This window comes from Protopterus annectens, chromosome 8.part1, assembly GCF_019279795.1.
Source record: "Protopterus annectens isolate FY-2018-M chromosome 8.part1, PAN1.0, whole genome shotgun sequence".
Lineage (NCBI taxonomy): Eukaryota > Metazoa > Chordata > Ceratodontiformes > Protopteridae > Protopterus > Protopterus annectens.
Window position 1 is genome coordinate 33,695,863 of NC_056742.1, and position 24,979 is coordinate 33,720,841.

A 24,979-nucleotide genomic window follows, 5' to 3' on the forward strand; every position below is an offset into this window, starting at 1 on the left:
TAGTGAATGGAGTTTCTTTTTAAGACTTCTAGCATTGAGCAGTACCACCTTCTGATATTCCTTCATATGTTAAGTCAGGAAGTTAATCAGTCTGGCATTGCCTAAAAGTCTCTATGGGGTGGAATAGGTCTTTGACGATATCTGAAAGCCTATTGGGGTTAATTGTAGACTATCCCTGGAATCAGCATGGTTTGCCAACCATCTCCTCCCAGGCCAACAAATATAGTATCTCTTAAATTGACACCAGAAGCAAATTCACTTGTTTAAATCAATCATTTTCTGTTGGTAAAGTGGCATCATCCTTGGAGAAGGTAGCATGCGGCTCAGTACTAAACTCATACCTGCTTGAGACACATAATCAGCAAGCCTGATCATGTCTTGTTTCATATAGTCAAGGGAGATATGTCTCAAGTCATTAACACCCACATGGACTATAACAGAGTTATACTGGTACCTATAGTTCAATACCTGAGTGCCTGTGTGACTTGATGGATGCTAGCCACGGAAACCAGCTAATTGTGGTGATCTCCTTAGTCTGGTGAGGATGGCATCAGTGTGCCTCACTACAGATGCACCAATGACCAGGAAATCTGTGTATGCACTAGTTTGTCTTAAAGGCTTAACAGTAGAGGCATTAGATACAGAGTTACTATGTGTATCTGTGCGTGGTGTTTTAATGGAGTGTTTATGTGATGGCTGAGGTCCCATTTTTTGATTGTGGTGTGTAGGAGGTCTTAGTGTTTTAGGAAGGTTACCTGAAAGTGTATCAGCATGAATAATTTTATCCTATTCAGTAGGCCTTGTGCAAGTGTCACTGACAACCTCTAGAGGATTAGTTTTGGTTGTATGAGAGAGTTTTGCCTCCAGCGTTAAAGTATATTTATACTTCTTGCATACTTTATCTGTTTTATTAAGAATAAGTGGGTTGCCAGTAAACATGAGGCAATTGCTACAATGCCTTAGAATACCCATCTCTACCAGACTGGCCACAGAGAGAGTTGGGAAGTTAATATGCATTGCTAAGTATCTACTTGAGAGGAGTGTGGGAAATTTAAATATTGAACAGGTCACTAAGACAAGGAACTTGATGAGCAATGCTCAGCTATGCACAAACTAGATGGTCTAGTAGTTTAAAAAATGTGTCTAGACAGTAAGGGTGTTTAAAGGAAACTTATACTGTGAGACATCAATGTCTACACAGATTAAAAGAACTAAGACACTTTTAGAATACCAGACACAATAAGCCTTCACCCAGCAATTCTCAGCCCAGAAAGGTATAGGCTAAACTCTCCTCCCAAAAGAGTGTAGACCACAGACCTTAATGTAGAATGAATGGTTTGGAGCCCAAGTGCTTAAACCAGAACTAAGGCACTTCTAGAATAATCTTCAACCAGCAATTTCCAGCTTAAAAGGCGGAGGTTGCCCTATCCTTCCACAAGCCTGTAGACCAGAAACTTTCTTATGTAAAATAACTGGTCTGCAGCCCAGGCACTTAAAGCAGAACTAAAACACTTTTAGAATAATATGCACAATAAGCCTTCAACCAGCAGTACCCAAGTCGGAAGGGTGTAAGCTACTTTTCCATCCACAGGAGTGTAGACCACAATCCTTCCTTTTGTAAGATAACTAGTTTGGAGCCTAAGTGCTTGAATCAGAAGCAAGAGGCTTAGAATAGCAATTACAATGCAATCAGGCTACTAATAAGCAGTAATAAATGAAGCAAATTAAATAATATTGAACGTTTAAAAGACTAAGAGGGGAGTATTTCCCAGTTCAGCTGAATTATCCAAAATTATTTTATATAGGGCAGCACACACAAAAAGTCAAGTTTTTAAAAACTGCAAGAGTGTCAGATCTGGTGGGTGGGTGGGAAAAAATAAATGTAGACACAGAGAGTTTTTCCACTGAATGCATTACCCCAATTAGTTTGAAGGATTTGCAAACTGTTGGAGTAAGAGCATTATCTATGTGGCAACCTGCAGTCATTGCAAGGCATACTACATAGGGAAAACTAATCAAATGTTCAAGAAACGTATCCTAAAGCACTTACCTGACATAAGAAAAAAAAGTTACCAGCAATGCACTTTATATGCATATTAGTATAAATGACAGTCATTCTTTCAAGTTCATGGCACTAACTAGGCTTCATGAAATACCAAGAGGTGGGGATTTATTAAACTGAACAGAAATTGAAGAGATGAAGTGGATAATGAATTTGCAATCAGATCAGTCACCAGGTCTGAATGCAATTGTCCCTTTAAAACCTGCACTAAAAGGGAAAGCTCTTCAGCATTCAAAATGACATAATTAAAAGGGTGTGTATGCTGCTATGGTTAGTAAATGCATCTAAGTGAGTGAACACTAGGAAATGAAGGTATTTAAGAGGAAGTTTCACTGGCAAACGTTTAGGATTTGAAAAAGGTATTATACCAAAAGCCCTTATCCGGTTTATGAGGCAGTGTGTTTATTTTATTTTAACTTATCATCGTATATTTTATTAAAGTTTTCAAGTTTCAAGTGTTTTTAAGTGGAATTGGTGGCAGAACCATTTGTTTGTGGAATATGTTAATGGCAGACAAATCCACCTTAACCAACTGAATGGCCTTCCCTTGCATCCAAGCCTGAGTTAAATATAGCAATACCAATTGCTCTGACCAAACTCACTCATCATCTGGAAGCTGCAAAACGAATATGTCGTCATGTAAAGCCCTACTATATGCATTTCTTGTAGGAGCTGCCCAAGACTGCTGCACCAATTATCTTGTTACTTCAGCCCAATCTGCCACACCTCATCTGGCAGCACAACTGGTTTGCCCGCTGGCTGTGGGGCTAACTGCCAAAACCTGTGAAAATGAAAATGAGACAAACTGTCAGCAACCCCATTCCTAAACCTGCCAAAAGCACATATGTAAAAGAAAAGTTTATCAACAAACTCTGCAACAGCAATTGTCCTAATTCTAACAAAAGCAATTTGGATTTTGCTGTCTTTGACTGTATCACCCGCAACACAACAATATTGTCTAAATGAAAAATGACTCTCCTACCACACAATCATTCTTGCCACACTATTGATGCCACCTATAAAGACATCAATTCAAAAAAGGCCAGACCTTTCTTCCATTCATTCCTCTAGTAGTATTCTGGCCATCAAGCCACAAACAATTCCTCTTTAAAAGATGCTCCCATCCAAATACCCTTGCCACATCTGTACAAAATTGCAACTCCCCTTAACCAACCCAATCCAACTGCCAAATGAAATACTATTAAACTGATCCAAAAAGGGCAGCCACAGAGCTAGATTGGCACAAACAAGCTTACCAATCCTCATCAAATGGTATTTGCTCCTCCATTCTTTCAACACAAATGCCACGGACCTGCAAAATACACAGCCAGGTTGAATTGCCTAACAGGCAAAATTGATTTGCCCTAAGAGCTCCAAAATGTCCCTAATCTGCTATTTGTCCTTGCCCCTCACCCAGACAATCTTTTCTTTCAACTGCTCCATCTTCTTGAGCTGTAGGCAAAACAACCCCTGCTCCACAGCCAGTAACAATCCCAAAAAAGCACAATCCCTTTGCACTGCGCTCCAACTTCTGCATAGCCAAAGGAACACCCAGCTACTTGCATATAATAAAAAAACACCTGCATACCCTCCATCACTCCTTCAAACCCTTCACCTACCAATAAAATATTGCCAAAAATAAAGCACGACCTTCAGAGTGCCCACGCTTTGCTGCCAAATCCAATGGAGTGTGGTGCTTAACTTCTCAAAAGTGGCACAGGCCAATGAACACCTCATTGGCATGGGCTTGTCAAAGTAAAACTTGTTTTCAACCTCTATGCCCAACAAAGGCCACCCTTCCTCCCATATCGGTAATAACCAAAAAGTAGATTTGATATCCAGCTTTATCAACCACAAATCTGTAAACCCCAGAATTACTTCTACCACATTGTTCAATGAAGCATACCTAACCTTTGTGTCCTCTTCAAAAATAAAATCATTAGTTCCCCTCTGGATAGGAAAACTGATGAATCAGCTGAAATTCACCAGGTGCCGTCTTAAGGACCAAACACAAAGGTGACACCTTAAAACTGACAAAGGGAGGACAATCAAGCAGGCCCAATAAATTGTCTGAACACCACTCCTTGTTCACCATACCTTTCAAAATGTCCGTTCTCCATACCAAACATAAATTCTTACAGACTGAGCAATCCCCTTGAACCCCCAATTTAATAGAAAACCCCATGGAAAATCCCCTAGCTCCTCTGCAACCTCCACATCAGGAAATTGTCTAAGTATGGGTCCCAATGCCCACACATTAACAAGTGAATGGGACCCCCGGTCTTCCTCTCTGCTCCTGAAAATATACTCCTCCTCTCTGTCCTTGAAAATTACCTTATCCACAAAACCCTTGAAATCACTGGGACAAAGGAGATAATGGTCCCACATCAGTCAGAAATTAACCCAAATTGATCAAATTACCTTTCTGACAGCCACACTGAACAGCTGGATGCATGGCTGCAAATTTAAACAAGTGAGTGATAACCTGCATGCCACCCACAAACAATGTCACCCATTAAAGGCTCAGTACACTCCAACCACCTTACCTCCTATCTTACCCCATCTGTTAGGGGACACAAAGTCGTCCATCATAGTGGCTAGCCAAATGTCAGGGTGCCTAACTTAACAATGCAGTGACTGATCCACTGTGTTCCACTTGCAGAACTGGTGATCATACCACAACCAAGCGTTCCCCGCCTGCCAATGTTGTGCCTCATGATTCATGAGAAAATAAGCCCAGAGTGGTAATGCCACGGAATTATCCTTTTCCAATATAAATGCCATGTAGTACATGAAATCTAACACCCAATTCTCCCATGTCCTTGCTTGATGTTTGCCCTCTTTATTCCGTCCCAGCGCTGTGAAAGGTGATAGGATATCTTTACTATTTGCTCTCTCCTATTCCAACAATCTCTGCACTCTTTCTGCATCAATTAATTCAAAGATATCTATGTACTGACCTTTTTAGATATTTTCTTTAACTGATGCTGGTATGTGTGGGGTCAAAATGACCCTCCTGTTTTGCCTGAACCAAAGCCTGTGTAGGTAGCCAATCCCCTGATTGCATCCCAAACTCAGATTTCACGTCTTGCTGTTGTGTCTCAAGCACACCTAAGATCGACAGCAAACTCTCTAACAATGACCCTAAGCTGCCTTTCCCATTTAGTGCTTCTCTCTGGACCTGTCGCATCTCCCTAAATGTCTCCCTATTCGCCATAGCATCTGCAATCTCTCTGGGATACTGCATTAGCTACCCACCTTTACCTACCCCTGGCCTATTCCCAAACTGCACTAAGTCACGCATGTCTATCTGAACTTCCAACTGAGCATCATTACCTGCAACATCATCGTGAGCAGCTCCACCAGCTGGAACATCCAGTGTAGCAGTATCCACTGGCATCCATGCCCAACTTGCTCTAAGCACCTGCCCTTATCTTTTTCTTTTGGAAACACCAGTTTCCTTTGCTGCAAGAGACTCACCCAGTAGCAGATCTTGAAATAGATCTTCTGCTTGCGATACAATTGCTGCCCTCCTCTGTGTCAAACTGAGCATTCCAGACATCCGCCAAAAGAAAGAAAACATTAACAACTTGGGGGGCAACACTTCACTGCCCCTACGTAGCCGCAAAGCCTGATCAAATATTTATGGCAACAGTCCCACTATCCAACCCTTATAACTCATCTCAACTGACTTGTGTCTTGCAACTCCTGCCATAACTCTCAACTGTCCAGTGTCTCACATAATATCCAGATCTTCACCTCATATTTTGGTCTGTTCCTCACAAAGCCTGTGGTTTATTAGCAAAGCCATTGGGATGCTCTAAAGATAGAAGTCACTAACTAATGATATACATTTCCTCTTCAAACTTCATATTCATAGCAAGTTTCTAAGTTTATAACAGCAATATTTAAAGTATGTCCATATTTTGGCCCCCCACTCTGTCTGCTAGATGTTTATGCTACAAGGCTGAGAGGTGTGACCCCCACCAATATGACGCTCATAAGGGAAAATTAAAGGTCCATTTTAAGGCTAGCCAATCAACTAGACCATGGGTCTATAAGACGAAGACCTTAGCCATTATGCCAAGCCAGCTTGCCAATGCTTTCATCACTTCCATGCCTTATTATTTGCTGTCTCTCTTTTTATCTTTCTTTTTTTTATATAAAAGCCCTTACCAGCCAGAGACAGTAAGGGACTCAACACATGGACCGATCATCTAAACATCAAAAATTCATCCTTGCCCTCCCCATAATGGCTAACACAACACTGCACATGCGTGGTAAGCAACCATTACTCATGAGTGACTTGCAGCCCACAAAAACACTAATCATTACTCACAGCTCACCTGAAAAGTTGTATCCCGTCCATAACTGAACATGCACTGAAACAAAGGTGGATCCTTGAAGATTTATTAAAGTTTCCTAGGAGACAACCACACTGAAATGTTCAATTTTCAGTTGTTAAATTAGTACTGTGTGGCAAGAAAGTACTCATCACACACTGGGGACAATATCTTACACAAAATGAGGGGAAGAGAAGAATTTAGCTTTAGGGTTTTAGCTGGTGAAATGACCTGTAAGAAACCTGGGACAGCTATAGTCACAACTTGCATTTCTGTGGATGCACTTGACTGCTTTTAATAACAAATATGTGGACATTCCAGAAACACCATGATCAGTGAACTATAACAGGGGCAAAATCACTTTGAAGCCAAAAACCATGCCATGACATTAAAAATCACTAGCAAAGAGCCACAATTCACTACACCATCGCCACCAGCAAACAATAACAGGGGAAAAATTGCCTCAATAAAAACTTCTACTACTTAACTAACAAACAGCTGTAAAAGAAACAAGAAACAACCTACGAGCCAACAGAAATCCAGTCCAAGCTACCAATGATGAAAACAAGTTGCCAGAAAAAGCACTATCAAATCCAGTAAGCAATCACACCACACCAAGTCTCCTCTTGCCACCCAATGAAGGTATGTCAAAGCCCAGTCCAAACCAAGAACATGAACTCTTTCATCCACACTAATAAAAAAAAAAAAAAAAAATACCTTTTCACACCTATTGCCCACCTCCTCCATGCCTACTAATATTAACCTGAGGCCTACCTGTCCACGGAAGCATCTACTGGTCACCCTGGATGTATCACTTGGAACATCAAGTTCACACCCAAATCTGATCTCCCAACTTAGTTACACTCATAAACTACCTTAACCCCTCCTTACCCCTACCTCACTTCCTCCGCAGCACTCATCCATCCAAGCTTAACCCTTCCTTGCCCACTACTCTACGCAACCTCTTTCCACTTCCCATTCAACCCTATCAACTCACCCCCAGCACTTTAGACATCCTTTACCCACCTTTCCCCTAACAACTAACTACTCTCTGGAAAACTGTTTTGTTCTCAAACCTCATTTATGTCATCAGGCCAGTCATTAATACATGTAACAACAGTTCTCCAATGCCATACCAATTGCACAAGTGCAATCATCATCATTAAGTCTAGATTTACTACTAATAATGGTAAGCAAATCATCAGAATTTTGGTATGAAGAACACAGATCACCAATGTTATCAGATTAATTATTCATAGCATTTATTACATTGTACAAGATATTTGTGGTTTAGCAAATCATTAATGACATACTCATTTAATTAATCCATAATCAGCTGCAAATGAATAAAATAATTTAAAGAAAAGAATAATCAAAATGTCACCACAAAATTCAAAGAGAAATTCAATCAACTTCTAGGAGAGAAGTCACACAAGCAATATACAATTATATATTAAATTAATTACAGTACAGTTGTTGCTCTGGCCGTACAAGTTGTGAAAGTGACATAAATTCTAGAATTACTTTATTAAACACATACAAATGTTCGCACTAGCTTTTGTTCACTATAACTCCTTGTTACATCTCTTTTTAACAGTAAAGATCAATAAATCACAAACCAAGACAGAGTTGTTTATGTAAATTCTGTATTACCCTTTCTGCAGTCTATGTGAATTTATAGTTTACTGGGCCCCTTGGGATGGTTAGAGCTTGCCTCTATACAACCTATCCTTCCTCTAACAAATAAAAGTGAAAATTAAAGGTAAAACATACAAATATAAATCAAACAAAATCTTGTAGTCCACATGCTATCCCTAACTTCTTACAAGCAGTGAAAAACAGTGTGTATAAATAAAATATAAATTCAAATAAAAATTTCTCTTAACAAGGTACTGCACAATCACAAACCAGTACAGGATTGTTTGGATATAACCTGAGATACCACAGACTTCTTTCTTATAGAATTTGCCGAACTGAGAAGTCCGTTCATCCCTCCCAGATTACAGAACACTATGGGAAGAAAGAAAATGCAAGATGAGATGAAGAGGGTACTCAATACACCTGTGGCCTTCACTTGTCATTGGTAATCCTCTATTGGAGTTAACACGAATTGAGACAATGCAGCACAAATAAATGATCTGAGACAATGTGGTGGAAACTGGTTACACCAGGGTAACAGATGACCCAGACACAAGTGGGAAGTAAGTAAAAGTGTTCAGTAGTACAGTATAGTTGAGGGGGCTGGAAAAATCACCCAGTTAGATATTGACTAGAAAAATGTGAGGTATATACTCCCACTGGCTGATAGTGATGGAGTGCAGTCCTCTGACGTGCATACTTACATATAATAGAAAGATATCTAGATTAGTGTGTGATATGGATGACTGTTGGATGGTCCAAATTTTACGCATCAAGAGGCTGGTCAAGAAATGGCCAGACTTGTTTGGGATCCTGGCTACAGTGACTAATGCTATTACCAGGAGTAACATGCTAAAGAATTTAAGCTGTTCTGGTGGCATAGAGGGATAAAGTCCTGACTATGGTCCAACCTACCAGGGTTTGATTGGTGGCTTGAATGACTGACAGAGTGTCAGGGAAGGGATGGGCATGCCTGTAATGAGACGGTGCTAATTGATTTACTTTCAAAGGGTAGGCATGGTCCAATGAGGGGAGTTGCCCTTGGCTGCAGTCAAAAAGCATGGGGGATGGTGAAAGTAAAGTGGATAGGGTATAACTAAAAAAAAAAAAAAAAGCATCCAGACAGAAGTATAGGCTATCCAAGCCCCCTGGATGTCCTTAGTATCCATGACTGGCCCCAGCAATACAGAGAGAAAGTCCAAGGGATAGGAGGATGTCTGGTAGGGCCAGGATGGTTGTGCACCAGTGGGGTCCAGCCAGTATAAATGTCTGAGGGGACCAAAAAATATTATTAAGAAAAAAAATGTTAAAGAATTTTCATTAGTGACACTTAAAACACAGTCTGTACTTTGATGGTTAAAATAAAGATGTATGCCAGCATATAGTGGTTTAGTATTTAAGTTATATCTAATGTCATATAAATGTATATGCAGAATATAATAACTATAATCCACAGCTGTGTGTGGGTAATGCTGGATTTACCCATGGTTGGTGTGGTTTGGTCATGAGGTTGAAGCCTGAGTGACCAAACTAAGCCAACCGTTGGTAAATACAGCATTACCCACATCCAGCCTTGGGTTATTGCTATTATACAATGACATTATTTAAGAAAAAAGTTATTTACTTTTCTTAAATAATGTCCTTGTATAAGGCTAGTTTGCTGCTCTTCCATGTTTTTGACTGATATCCTGGGGCTATCTTGATTTACTGCACCTGCACATGGGACTTTTGTTCCCATGCTTATCAGTACATCAGTGCTGTGGAAAGGAATCAATGGGGAATGACAATCTCCATTTTTTTTGTTTGTTTTATTTTTAATTAAAAAAATGAAATAGGTTCATAGGTTTATAGGTAGGTACTAGGCTATCAGCCCTAGGGCATATACAAGCCTAGCCATAATGATTCCATGGCTATTGCTTCACACAAATATTTAATTTCCTGCACCCCTGTCTAGCAGGGCTAATGATGTGATCCCCGGGGTGAATTTCCTGTTTCCCATCCAATTGTCAAGGTTCCTCTTGAAGAGGGCCATTAAGAGTCTCTGCCTGACATGTATGGGCAGCCTATTCCAGAGTATTGGGAGTCTCTGGGTCAGGAACCTATCCCTCCAGCATGTTCTATTCATCATGATGACGAAGTTAAGATGCCTGGAGCTTGTGGCTCGGAGGGATTGGGATTTCTTTAAGTATAGCATATCCAACAACTCTGGGTTTGACATGGCCTTGTATGTTAGGCAGAGATCGCCTCTGAGTAGGAGATATATGACAGAGTATAGCTGGAGTTTCTTTAGACGGTCAGCATAAGGCATCTGCTTTAGGACTGTGATTCTTTTTGTGAAATATTTCTGTGACCTTTCTAGTTGTTGCAGATGTCTTGTGAGGTACATACCAAACAGGGCATTGTATTCTATAATGGGTCTAATGAGGGATGAGTACAGTGGGACAATGACCTCCTTTTTTCTGGATGAAAAGCCCTTAGTGATGAGGTGTGTCACCTAGAAGGCTTTTCTAACTGTTGTGGCTATGTGGTTATCAAAGGCGAGACCACTGTTAACCTGTGTCCCTAGGTCTCTTATCATACTTTCAGTGTTTAATGTGCTGCCACCTATGTGGTAGTTCACAGGTATGTGTTTTTTCTCAAAGGGGACAACTATACATTTTTTGGCACTTAGCTTGAGTTCAAGGCTCTGGCACCAGCATTTGTTTCGGTAAGGCCCTTTTGTAGTATAAAAAAGCAAAAATAGTCGTAGTGAATGTAACCACCAAATAGTAAATGTCCAGTGAATGTAGAAATACATATAAAACTGCCAATACATGTTCTCTAGATAAATTATCGTGCCACCAAATAATAAAATGTCCAATTTATTGAAATATAGATGTAAAACTGCCACAACACGTTTTCTGAATATATTAACGTTGCTAACTGCCGCAACATGTTTTCGTAGGAGTTACACTTGAACTTCATTGGATATTAAAGAAAATATCATTTCATTACTTCCTTTTTATATATCTTGTTGATTTCCGCAGTGGTGGTGCGTTGTCGCCTCACAGTAAGACGCTGTCCGGTTCGATTCTCAGCTAGAGTGTCTTCTGCGTGGAGACATGTGTGAATGGGCGTACCTTAGTTGAAGGTTGTGCATCAGGGCTGGTAACTCGGCACGTAAAAATCAACTACCAATCATTAGCGGACCGGAGTTCCACTGTGGCGACCCCTAACCAGGAAAAGCCGAAAGACACAACAACAACAACAACTTTTTATATATCTTGTTAAAATACTTCTCTAATTAATTAATTAAACTTTTAAAGAACCCTTGGTTGAAACTGCATGTATATTGGTTGTTCTACATAAATGTTGACCAATTCCATAACTTTATTTTATAAAACCAAGTTTAAATATAAAAACACTTGCAGTAATGAATGTAGAAAAGAAAAGAAATGGAAAGGTATTATGATATCAGAACTCAAATTGATAAAAAATGTGAGGACATTTTAAAATGCAAATATAAGAAACCCAAACGTGATATCAAAGAATATCAGGATAGGCAACAGTACCCAGCACCCCAAGTTACTAATTATACATTGTTTAGTAAAGGAACAGTATCTAATTTACGCAATTCTTCCCCCCATTATGAGGAGAACATGCATAATTTGGAATCCACTGATGGTTTAGAGTCCAATTAAGGCAATTTTGAGCCCCTTCCATGGAGATCTGAGAGAATCCATAATAGAAATAAGAATGGGAATAATAACCATTTTTACAGGGGACATTATCAACAGAGAGGAGGGGGTTTCGACAGGAATTTGTAACAGATGCAGATTCCAACATTACTATAGTACGAGGGAATAATTATGAAGTGGTGAGTCAAGCTGGATTCCATATTTTCAATTATAGCAACATGGAAGTGACAAAAGAATTTTTTAGTTTATTCACCAAAGGATTTAAATTTGCACCTAGTCAGACTAGCAACCTAGCACAAGTTATATTAGATGTGAAAATGTTTATTAGAAAATTAAATCTGGAGAATATGTTTGGAAATAACCCAAATAGGATACAGAACAACATACCTAGGAAATTTAGTACCTTTAATCCCCCCATTCAAATATCAGGATCATGGAATCAGACAAGGGAGGGGGGATCATATTAACGGACAAGATTATTTATGCTGGCAAAATGCATTCTATTTTGCATGATGTTTGCAGATACAGTAAAGTATCTATTAATGAAATAAATATCTCATACAAAAAGATAGATCTGGCCATCAAAGATTTATTTGATCAGGGGGTGATAGATTATGACACTTACCTGTATTTTGAAAATAAAACACCTAGGGCACCCTCTATTTTTGGGGTACCCAAGGTCCATAAAGATGTTTCAGATCCCCCTTTAAGACCTACTGTAGCTTCCGAGGGTTCCAAGATTTCCCCTTTGTCCAAATTATTAGATTGGAAAATGAAAATATTGTGGGGTAAAGACAAATATTTACTAAAAGACTCTTGGGAATTTCTTGGGAAAATTACTCCAGATTTAAGGGCACCAAATCTTAAATTTGTTACTATAGATGTAACTGATTTATTTTCTGTTATACCACACAATGTGGGGTTAGCTTGGGTTGAAGAGGCTCTTAGACATGGCCCAGGTGTTAGTGAAAATGTTCTTTATGTAACTTTGGAACTGGCCGAGCTTGTTTTGAACAACAACTTTTTGTACTTCCAAGGCAAATAGGAATCTGGTGTAGCTATGGGGGCCAACTGTACCCCCACCTATGCAGATATAGTTTTATCTGTATGGGAGAAAAAATTCATAAATAATAGTAAGTATGCCAAGTATTGGAATTTATACACAAGATTCTTGGATGATATATGCATGTTTTGGACTGGTACAGACCAACAATTAAAAGAATCCATTGGGTACTTAAACCAAAGTACCACCTTTTTGAAGTTAACACATCATGTGACTATTAACCAGGTCAATTATTTAGATGTTTCCTTATACGTGACTGAAAATGGGTTCAGTTCTACTATATATAGAAAACCTACTTTTTCAAATACTTATATTAGGTTTACTAGCGCACATCCTTTATATTAAAAGAAGGGCATAATAAAAGAACAGTATGTCCGGGCCTGTCGTATGACATCCAATGAAGACGACTTTAACAGAGAATGTGAATTACTTACAAAAATGTTTTTGTTAAGGGGATATCCAGTTGAGTTAATCATGGACATACAAAGGGAGATTTGTTCCAATAGACAGGGTAAATACAAACCCATTTTAGGGATGGGATTAATGCAATCTAATCCCCATAAAGATAGTCATCAGGAAGGTGAGGCCGGTTCAGGATATAATAATACCTTTATTACAAATTTCAGTGTCAATGCTTATGCAATTAAAAATATTGCAGAAAGTGAATGGGCTAACTTTAATGAATTCACAGATTTATTTAATTTAAAGGGGAAATCAGTCAAAAGTGTTTTCTGGACAGGTTACAATATAAAATTTTTTTTGGAAAATACTAAATATTCTTCAGCATTTTCCAGTAAATCAAAGGGTACATACAAATGTGGTGCATGCCCCCAATGTAAATATATCATGCACAAAAAAGAAATATTTGTGACAGTTAGGAAAAGATGGTTAAAAGGATCTAACTATTCTAATTGTAATTCCCAGGGGTTGGCATACATTGCTATGCGTGAGGGTTTTGAGGGGTTCTATGTAAGAAAAACTGAAAGAACTCTGAAACGTAGAATATATGAACATATGAATGGTATTCAGAAGCAAAGTTCCAGAATTTCCCTGTACAAACACACCCTCCAATGTCCCCAAGCCAAATTTTATTTTTATGTGGTGGAAATGGTTCCTAAAGAGCTTAGGGGAGGACCCTGGGAAACAAAATTAGAATTTAGGGAGACATATTGGCAAATTATTTTGGAAGCCAACAAGCTTCCAAGCATGAATGACCACATATCTATTGCCCCCTTACTTAAACTTAGATCTGCAAAACTATAGTGTAAATAATTATGGAATGCCAGTGTGAAAAAAAATGTTTCATTTAATTTTCTCATACATACAATTTCTATACATTTCACGTATACTGGATTTTATTGCTGGAATTATGTAGCCCATCCTATTATATATTATGTATTACCTTTTAAATGCAATTTATATGTGTTTCTAATATGTTTTATAGATGTTATTTTTTTCAGAATTTTTAGTATATAAATTATTCACGTTATTCATTACTGCAAGTGTTTTTATATTTAAACTTGGTTTTATAAAATAAAGTTAGGGAATTGGTCAACATTTATGTAGAACAAATAATATAAATGCAATTTCAACCAAAGGTTCTGTAAATGTTTAATTAATTGATTAGAGACGTATTTTAGCAAGATATATAAAAAGGAAGTGATGAAATTATGTTTTTTTAATATCCGATGAAGTTCGAGTGTAACTCCTACGAAAACGTGTTGTGGCAGTTAGCAACTTTAATATATTCAGAAAATGAGTTGTGGCAGTTTTCCATCTATATTTCAATAAATTGGACATTTTATTATTTGGTGGCACGATCATTTATCTAGAGAACATGTAGTGGCAGTTTTCTACGTATTTCTACATTCACTGGACATTTACTATTTGGTGGTTACGTTCACTACAACTGGTATTTTTGATTTTTTGTGACTTTTTACCAGGTATACTCTGTTTTTCTTTGGCCTTTTTTAGTATATCCACATCATTTGGGGATTCTGTAATGGCTTCCAGCTTGTAATCATCTGCAAACTTTGTAAGCCAGAGTCCCTTAGTGTTGGCCTGTACTTCAGAGATGTAGATGCCAAACAAGAATGGTCCCAGGACAGAACCCTGTGGTACACCACTTGTCACTTGTCTGGAGCTGTTGTTGGAGTCGGCTACTTTTACAGTGTGTGTTCTGTCAGTAAGCCAGTTTGCAACTCATCGAGTGATGTAGGGAATAATGCCCAGTTTAGTAAGTTTATCTATCATTCCGGAGTGGGGGATAGTGTCAAAAGCCTTGGGGAGGTCCTAGTAGGCTGTGTGAACCCCCTTATCCTCATCCACATCTCTGGAGACTGATTTAAAGACGTTGATCAGGTTCAGTAGGCAAGATCAGCCCTTCACGAACCCACACTGGGTGGGGTCCAGTGTTTGACGGTTGCCAATGTCTTTGTTTATAAGTTCCATGATAATACATTCCATGTTCTTGCAGATCAGGCTTGTCAGACTGATGGGATGGTAGTTCCCGGGATCCAAACTGGATACCCCCTTGTGGAGTGGGATGACTGTAGCTGTGCGCCACTCTGCGGGCATGACGTTTGAGGTGAGGCTATGATTAAACATGACACATAGGTGAGGTGCCAGTTCATTTTGTAGCTCATGCAGTACACTGCCCGGGATGTCATCTGGTCCCATGGATGCTGTATTCTTGGCTTTGGAGAGTGTGTTTTTTACCTGAGTGGTCGTGATTACCAGAATTTGGCATTCTTTTGGTATTGAGATAGGCCCTTTAGGGGGTGAGAAGGGGGGTGAAGTTGGGACTGAATCTATCTGCCAGGATATTGGCAATATCCTTGGGATCAGTATATCTAGTTTCATTCTGCTATAGCTCAGAGCAGGTCTGAGTATTGCCATTTAGATACATGACATAGCTATACAATGCCTTGTGGTTGTCTTTGGAATCTTTGGCAATTTTGTTTTCGTAACTAGCTTTGGAAAATTTTATGAGGGATCTCAGCTTTTTACTGAGGCTGGTGAGGGAGTTTTTTGAATTCTGGGTTCTTCCTCTTTTCTGCAACAGTTTCTTCCTTCTGTTGTACAGCTTGTTTATGGCATGGGACCACCAGATTGGCTTCCTTTTTTTAGAGGACAGCGTCTTGGTTCTATTTGGGATGGCTCAGTGCATGCACGAGTGAATCTGCTCGTACAGCACCTTAGTGTAGGATTCAGCAGTTGAACTTCGAGTTCTCATCTGCATGGGTGTCATCAAGTTTGTTATTTCTGACTTGAGAAGCATGAAGTTGGCTTTGGAGAATTTTTTTACAGAGGTTTCCTTAAAGGGGGGTGGGATGTGGATGTCAAAGGTGATTAGCTTATGGTCTGATTTGACCAACGAAGGGGTGACCACTGGTGTGTAGCATTGATCTCCCATGTTGGTAATGACCAGGTCTAGAATATTGGTACCCCTGGTGGGACTATAAATTAGTTACTCTAGGGTGTTGGAATTTATGAATTCCAAGAACTGTTGAGCAAATGTGTTGGTACAGGAGTAGTTTTCCCAGTTAATGGCAGGGTAGTTGAAATCACCCAGTATTAGGGTGTTTGGTTATATCTTAATATTTTCCAGTATGTTTAGAAAGGTGTAGTGAGAGTCTTAGGGCATGGTGGGGGATCTGTAGCAAGCTACAATTTGTATTGCAGTCTTACCTAGTGTTAGTTGCTCCTGGAGAATTTCAGATGCATTGTGTTGGGCAACCAGCCTGGAGGTGTGAATATCCTTGGTGAATATGGACACTCCTCCACCTTTAGTGTTTCAGTCCTGGTTTGGTATCTGAAAATTGTGGTATGAGTTGTAGCCTGGTATTGCAGGGGTGCTCTCTGGAGCTTTGAACCAGGTCTCAGTCACTGCACAAATATTGATGTTCTCCATTTTTAGGAGAGCCTCAAGAGAGTGCATCTTGAGGTTTAGACTTCTAGCATTGAGTAGCATTACCTTCAGATTTTGCTTGCTTGTACCTGTTACAGTGGTAGTTTTGTCCTTTGAACCTTGCCTAAAAAAGGAACTATAGGGGTGGCAAGAGCCTTAGCCAGTAACCTGAATCCCAGGGGCAAGAGGTGCAAACCATCTCTTGCAAAGATTTGTGGTTTGTTGATCATGTTGTCCCAGGCAGACAGATACTGGATCGCCTTTAATGAATGACACCAGAAGCTTAGCCAATTATTAAAGTCAGTCATTTTGTCCTTATACTGTGGTATCATTCTGGGTGATGGGAGGATGCTACTCAGGACTAGGGTCATACCTGCCTGGGCTACATGATCCAAGAGCTCTTCAATGTCTCTTTTCATGTAGTGCAGGGAGGTACATCTCAAGTCATTCACTCCAACATGGACAGTGACAGTCATATTTGTATCTGTTGTGGAGTGACTTGATTGCATGTGTTATGTGGTGGATCCTGGCACCCGACAGGCAACTAACTGTAATTTTCTCCTTGTTCGGCCTGGTGAGTGGGACATCAGTGTGCCTGACTATAGAGTCATGTATGACTAAAGTGTTGGGTACATTGTCTTGCCTTAGGGGCTGCTGTTGGGTGACACACTGGTGTTGTGAGCTATGTGACACATTGGTTGTATTTCGAGGTGGTGTTTGTTTGCGTTTCAGCTTCAGAGGTCCTTGTTGCTTGGGCAGGTTAATGTTAAGAGGCTCCGCATATGTGGGTTTTGTGTCACTATATGTGGGTTTTGGTGGTGTGGGTTTTGAAGGACTATGTGTTGTTTGAGGTGTTGTGGGGGTGTTACCTTCTCCTCTTGGCTGTCTAGCACAATCTTGGCTGGAGAGAGCTTTGCTTCCAGTTTTACTATGTAAGTGCATCTCTCGCAGGTTGTAGGGTTTGATGGTAGGAGGAGAGGGTTGTCTGTGTACATGAGGCAATTAATGCATTGCCCCAGTATGCCCAGATTCACCAGGTGGACAGGAGAAATCACTGGAATGCTAACCCCTGGACATGCCTGGTTAGGTGCTTTCTTTGTGTAGTACAAGAGCTGTTTTCCATTACTTTTTGGCAAGGTACTTGCAGTTGTAGTCTGTCTAGTGCCTACAATTATTTTCTCCTTATTACCAAGGAGAGGTGAGTGCTTGTAACAAATTAAGGCTTCTTAGTGCTTTTTAATGAGTTTTAGAGAAAGTGCTAGTCACAGGTATACAGTTTTTCATGCTACTGTTGATAAACTGTCTATTTCTAAGGAAAATTTCGAAGAGCAGACTTTCTGACACAGGGAATAGTTTAACCTTAGTCCCGCAGTGCTGCGCAGTGCGCAAATGCACGTATTTATGCCAAAAAGTTGAAAGGGATAGAAATCAGCCCAAAATGGCCAATAAAATTGCAAGTTCAGAGCTGGAAACCACTCCTCTTGTGTTAGATAGGCAGTACAATGCTCCCACTCTCACTGGTAAGCAGTAGGACCTCTCTCTGCCACAGCAAAGTCTGGATAGCTCTGAACACTGAAACTAAAGTCCTGAAACCAGCAAAGCCTGGAAACTGGACTATTCTAGCTAGAAAAGGTGGGAAACTAGCAAACAACTATGTACAGGAGAGAAGGGATGGAGAAAATATAAAGATAATCAAGTATGTTCATATAACATACCTGACTATCCTTGTATTTTTCTGTCCCGTCTGTCTTGTTCTTTTGAAGTCTCCCATTTTTTAAAGTTTTTTTTTTTTTTTTAAATAACAAGAGCAGAGTTTCTGTAGCATATAAAACTTTAAAAATAATCCACCAGTGGAAACAAAGAACTTCGGATAGGAAGCAAAACACTGTGATAATATAAAAAAACAACAACAGAGGACCCGCGGTGGTGGTGCTGCAGTAGCGTTGTCACCTCACAGTAAGACGCTGTCCGGTTCGATTCTCAGCTAGAGCGTCTTCTGCGTGGAGACATGCGTGAATGAGCATACCTTCATTGAAGGTTGTGCATCAGGGCTGGTAACTCGGCACGTAAAAATCAACGACCAATCATTAGCGGACTGGAGTTCCGCTGTGGCAACCCCTAACCAGGAAAAGCCGAAAGACACAACAACAACAACAACAAGAGAAACAGTTCTAATACTCATTTAAGCTTGCAACTTTACAATAAGCTTTTCATCCTACAGACTTCATCAGATGATTTTTTTTTTGTATTATCACTACACTCACCTTCCTGTCTAGAGTTGGTTGTCTGCTTCCATTGGTGGATTATTGTTTTTAAAATTTTAAGTGTTCATTTTTCTTTTTCCACTATTGGTCCTCCATATTCTTTTACTTTGTTTAGTTTCCATAGCCATACCTTTCAACTTTTAGGGTAAGAAATCTGGACAATGTATAAAGTAATGTGGGAAGAAAGACACAAAAATAGGGACAGATTTCAAATATTGCTCTTATAAATGTAGAGAGTTGCTTAATAACAGGGTTTGTGTTGCATGCATGTTCGGAAGGATCTGAAGTCTAGAACTCATGAGAGTTGTAACCGAAGAGTTTGTTTACAATATGCTTTTCTGTGCAAATGTCTCTTTCTTTAGTCTTTTATGAAGACCAGATTTGTGAGGTGTGTTGTGCTGTAGAATTATTAACATGGATTGTGGCCTTTTTTGAAGTTATCTAGCCTCTTTGGTTATCGGCTATGTTTTTATCAGAGTTTCAGCTGTGGAGAGTGGCATATGCTTCTAATTTTCTACTTATGCCATAGAATCTGTGATGTGCAAGAGTTTTCTGCTAAAATTGTCATGGAGAAAAATTTGATCTTGAATGTATTGTATTTTTATGTTGATAGTTTGCGTCCTGAAAGCTGGTGGCAGCAGTGATTCTAAGGTCTGTTTATTTAGTGACTTCAGTTGTCAGTGATTTCCTAGAAAACCACAAATTTTATGAGGAACACATCCAAAATATGAGGTAAAAATCTGGAAAGTTGAAAGGTATGTCCATAGTGCATATTAATAGAAGAAAGTCCAGATGATGAGACTTTTTTTCCCATTAGTATATGCACGATTTACGATGAGCTTACTGGTTGGGCTGACCAATCAGTGTGCTCATTTTTGAATGTTGATAGCCAGTCATTGTATAATATATAAATACTGGTCACAGTATGAGTTGTAACTTAATCGACTGAAAAGCACTGAGATAATTGCTACCTATAACTGAAAAATAAAATAGCTTATTGCAGCATAAATGCTTTGCTATGTTTTAAGAGAAGGGAGAACACAGTACACAAAGATAGACATTTTTTCCCATGAGATAAACTTCCCAACAATTTTAGAATTTGAGCAAGACATTCATTATCAACCCCTTTTATCCTGAAGTAAGACAGAAACATACTCATCTGAAGGGCATACTTCTCCATGCCCAGATGATTCTGGGATGGATTGCTGTAAGTATTTTCAGACAGAATAAATCTCACCACTAAGTGAAAGCTTCTGAAACCAAGGAAACTTGATGTATCTGTCAATAGTTACAGGTCCATAGATGCTTTATCTACTGATGCCAATACATATTTGTTTTATTAATTAATTTGTTACTGGGGAAAAACTGAGCCAATGATCAATTTTCAGTCACAAACCTAGCTACATGGCAAAGACAATGCAATGCATGAACAGTATGTTTCAGGTAATAGGACAGAGTACATATTAAAACATTACTGGTTTTACATATAGGTGCATGTGCATCTTGTTTATTACATTAGAGCAGCATTGCTTTAGTACTAATTACTAGCAACAAATTGGATGTAATGAATATAATACAAGTAAATGCAGTGACTGAAAGTATTTGTTGATGAATTAATTATAGGTTAGTATTAAAAAATGTTACTGATGTAAAAATGTCTGTACAGCTATCCATTAACATAAATTGATATTCTTTGCACTTTTTAATTTATTGGTGCAAGTGATTCAAGATGCTAGGTGCAAACTTGCAAACCTTATTTTTTCCTAAAAGAGAATTCAAAGTATGAGCTGTGTACTATGAGGCCTCAAGTATTATTTTATGAAGGGAGAAGGAGTGAGGTTTAATTCTAAGGCTATCCAGAACTGTGTGGGGTGGGATATTTATTGTGTTCAGAAGGAAGTGGGCAATGGCTGTGATGGAGAGCCATAGCATTACAACTAATGTTACATAATGCTTTGTCAGACCAGTGTTGTTTTTAATAGTAAGCAAATCCTATACTGGAAAAAATGTGCAGAGTATGTGAGTGTCTCAAGAAACCATGTTTTGTAATGTGCATTATACACCAGTAAATGAAGGAAATGTTATTAGCTTCTTCACATAAGCATTGTAAACAACTGAACAAACTGGTTCATTCTTTAAAAACGTGAGCACTATGTTTTAAATCTGATAAGGCAATAATAGTCCTACAAAAAGGTAGAATTTAATTAACTCTAGTTAGCAAACTGTTAATTCTGTCTCTCTTTAGTGGCGGATTGTTGACATACAGCTTTGATGTGACTTTGCTTTCAATATGGACAACTTTATGAGGTCTGGAGAAATATCTCTAGAGAAGTATCTTTCCAACTAGATTTATGAGTATATTCTTGGTCTCTCTATTTTGTATTTGTAAGAATTTCATTAAAAAAATGAGTTAATAATTGTGGTCTTTTTTCAATGTAATGTTATAGTCAAGTATAGAAAGCAGAATATCCTTGCTTTAAGATCCAGTTCAAAATAAGCCTAAATAATAGGAGAAAATGTTTTTAAGAGTACTTGTGATAAAAAAATACTTATATGAAAAAGAAATTTACTGATATATAGGCTGAAGATGATAATCCTACAGAGAAATAACTCAGTGCAATTTATTGTTTTGATAAAGACTCTGCATTGCATTTGTTACTTTGTATCTCAAAGTTTGCACATGTGTAGTATACTTCAATATTTCAACATATCTGAATATCATGAGTAAATAAGAATATTTAACAAAATTAAGAATACTTTTGTTCACATTGATTGTTTCTCTTTTTGAATTGTGTTCACACACTTTCGTTACACTTTCTATGTATTATTTTACTTCCTGATTTATGAAGATGACGAATTTATGGGCATTTTACTTGTAAATGTGTCTTTTTGACTTAAAAATGTATTGGAAAAGTACCTTAACATCTTTGATATAAATCTGAGGCACACCTATCTCAGATGACAAAATATTGAATTGTCAGTTCAGAAGAATAATACAAATGTTCTAATTTTATATATCTATCTATATATATCTATCTATATATATATATATATATATATATATATATATATATATATATATATATATATACACACACACACACACACACACACACACACACACACACACACACACAGACACACACACACACACACACACACACACACACACACACACACACACGCACCACTGCCCTATTGTCCAAATGAAACGTAAACATTTCCCCCACAACTTCTCCTACTAAACCTTCGACACCAATCACACTGAAAGTAACTTCAAACAATAACACCCTCCTGCAAAGGTTTTTCCCTCCTGTATATTGTTCCTCCAATATCCTTACATTCTGATGCTCAATGAACCATAAATGACCCCCCCCAAAAAATATGCAAAATTCAGGAGCCCAAAGAGATCGATGATATCCTTAATCCACCCTTGTCCTGAAAGATCACCTCTCAATTTTTTTTTTATTGTTACCTTTGCACCTTCACATCCAGTAAATCAAACAAACCATGGCCTGCAGCCACATCAACCCCTTGCCTGGGCCTTCAAACTTCTGCTTAAACAACTGAGCCCAGTTCCTCACAAATCCCCAACACACATGCATGCCATGCAATGCTCTGTCACCCTTCACCTAGTCTTATAATCATCCAAAATATGTACGTTCTTTTGACTGCCCACCTGCTGCTGCCAAATCCAATGAAAAACAGTGCTGAACTTTTAAAGTAGCACAGGCCACCAAGCAACCCATCTGCATAGCCTTGTCACCAGAAACATTAAACCCAACTACCATGCCCAAAAAATAAACCCTACATCAAGTTGTTTTGATTCTAATCCCACCAGTGGACAATGCCAACTCCCGATGAATGATTCCCAAACCTGCTTTACCCTGCCCTTGATGTACCTCATCCTTACCTGTCCACACATTACTCCCAAACTGCACCAACTCCGACATGCCTTAATGAATGTCTAACAAAGTAGGATTACATGTGACCTCACTGTGCACCACTCAGGTGGCCGTAACATTCACCACCTTTCAAATCCATTTCCTTCAGGCCACCGGCAGATGCAAATCCTGCACTTCCCATCTGCGACATCATTGCACACCACCCCCCAGGCCAGAACATCCACAACAGCAGTAGCCATCACATTTTAAGTTTACTTCCTTCAGGCCACCAACTGATACCACTCTGCACTTCCCCATCTGCAAAAGAAAAGAAAACTGTAAATTCTCTGCATACACATAAACCAAAACTTCTTAATGACAACATTACACACTGACATAGGCCCACCCTGTTCTTCAACTGCTCAGCCACTACCATGCCCTGCATCACCTATCCTTAATCATCTGGCACCACCATATCCCTCAGCAAATCCTTCTGCAGCTGGCGAGGGAACATACAGCAGCAAAATTGGTCTTTTGACACCAGCAGCAGTAAATGACCCTCAGCATTTAAATTACATCTATGAAAATGTAGAACATAAAGTGAACTACAAGTGGAGTATGTTACAACGCAAACTGCAGTGAGGGATAACTTAAAAATCAAAATACTGGGATTACCTTGTAAAGTATGTACACATATAGCACTATATGGGCCAAGTTAACTTATTTCATAAAAATATACCTGGTCTCGCTGAGTGTGAAGCACTCTCCAAGTCACTTGTGAGGTGACTGGAAGCACTCACCGCCACTTAACAGGAACATGTAGAAGGCAATGAAATGTACTGTCCTTAAAGCAGAAGTAAAATACATCCATAACATACCCATACCTCTCCAGTGTACTGCATTTTGACACACATTCCTTGCTAGCAATTTAACTGATATTAGTGGTAAATACATCTGAATCATATTATTCCATTAAAAGACCTATTCTGTAAGTAAAATATCACATTTTAATCATGCTATGATCTTCTTAGTTAAAGTAGTTAGTGAGCCATCTTTTACCCATTTGTTCCACATTTTGAGAGGCAGCATTCCTCATTTTGGAAATGGAAGGTTGAAAGCTATGAACATACCTCTAGAGCATTTGATCACCAAAGCTGTGTCAAAATACTGGAGCAGTGCTTCTGACCAGCGCTTTACAAATTGACCACACTCTAGGACAATGGTAGATGCAATAACCAGGGTAAAGAGAATTTAACTATTCCATACTTCCTGCCAGTACAGTAGATTATGGCACCTGCAACTGCATCTCTGTTAATGGGAAGGCTTTTACCCAGCATAATCCTCCCGATAATGTTACCAAACTTACAACAGGTTTCAGATGGGATATGTGCACATAGCAGTGGCACTCACTGCTAATGGAAAAGCCACCATCTTCAGTCAAACATTTGCTCTCACAAAATACAAAAACACACAGGACCCTCTTTTCCTGCTCTCATTTACTTACCACTTCAACTCGCTGCACCCAGTATGATAATCCTAGAGGGAATACCTTAAAGAATCTTTACAGTCCAGATATTTTGGGGCAGAAGTCAAGCACCAGGGTGCTGACATCCCAAACCCCCACAGAAATTAATTTCACGGAGCTAGCATCCAAGGCATCCCATCACTCAATCACAGTACCCACAAATGACTGCAGTGAGTCAAACCACAAACCTCCCAGTTACAGGTTTGCATTAGTATGCATACCCTGAAGGAACTATAATTGGAACCTCAATGTATGCCATTATTAGGGCCTTCTTACCTCTCAAGTGTACCTCCCAATGAGGCAATGTACCCCCGAGTCTTAAATGTTTGCATTACATATGGTGATCGGCGTTTCTATCTGATATCTCTGGTGAACAGATAAGCATGATAGTAACTCCTCAAATTATTGTTTTGTTCAAGTAAACCAGCCTATTTTAATCCTTCTCATGACCTGCCTAGTTGAAATTATAATAAGCCGTTCATCTGCCTTCCTCTTAATGCTCATTTGCTCCATCTGATGAGGCTAGTATTCCCCACTTCAGAGAAAATGCAATGCCCTGGGGTCACATGCTACCCTTTGATCCCACTTACCCCTCCTTGACACCTCCCCACCC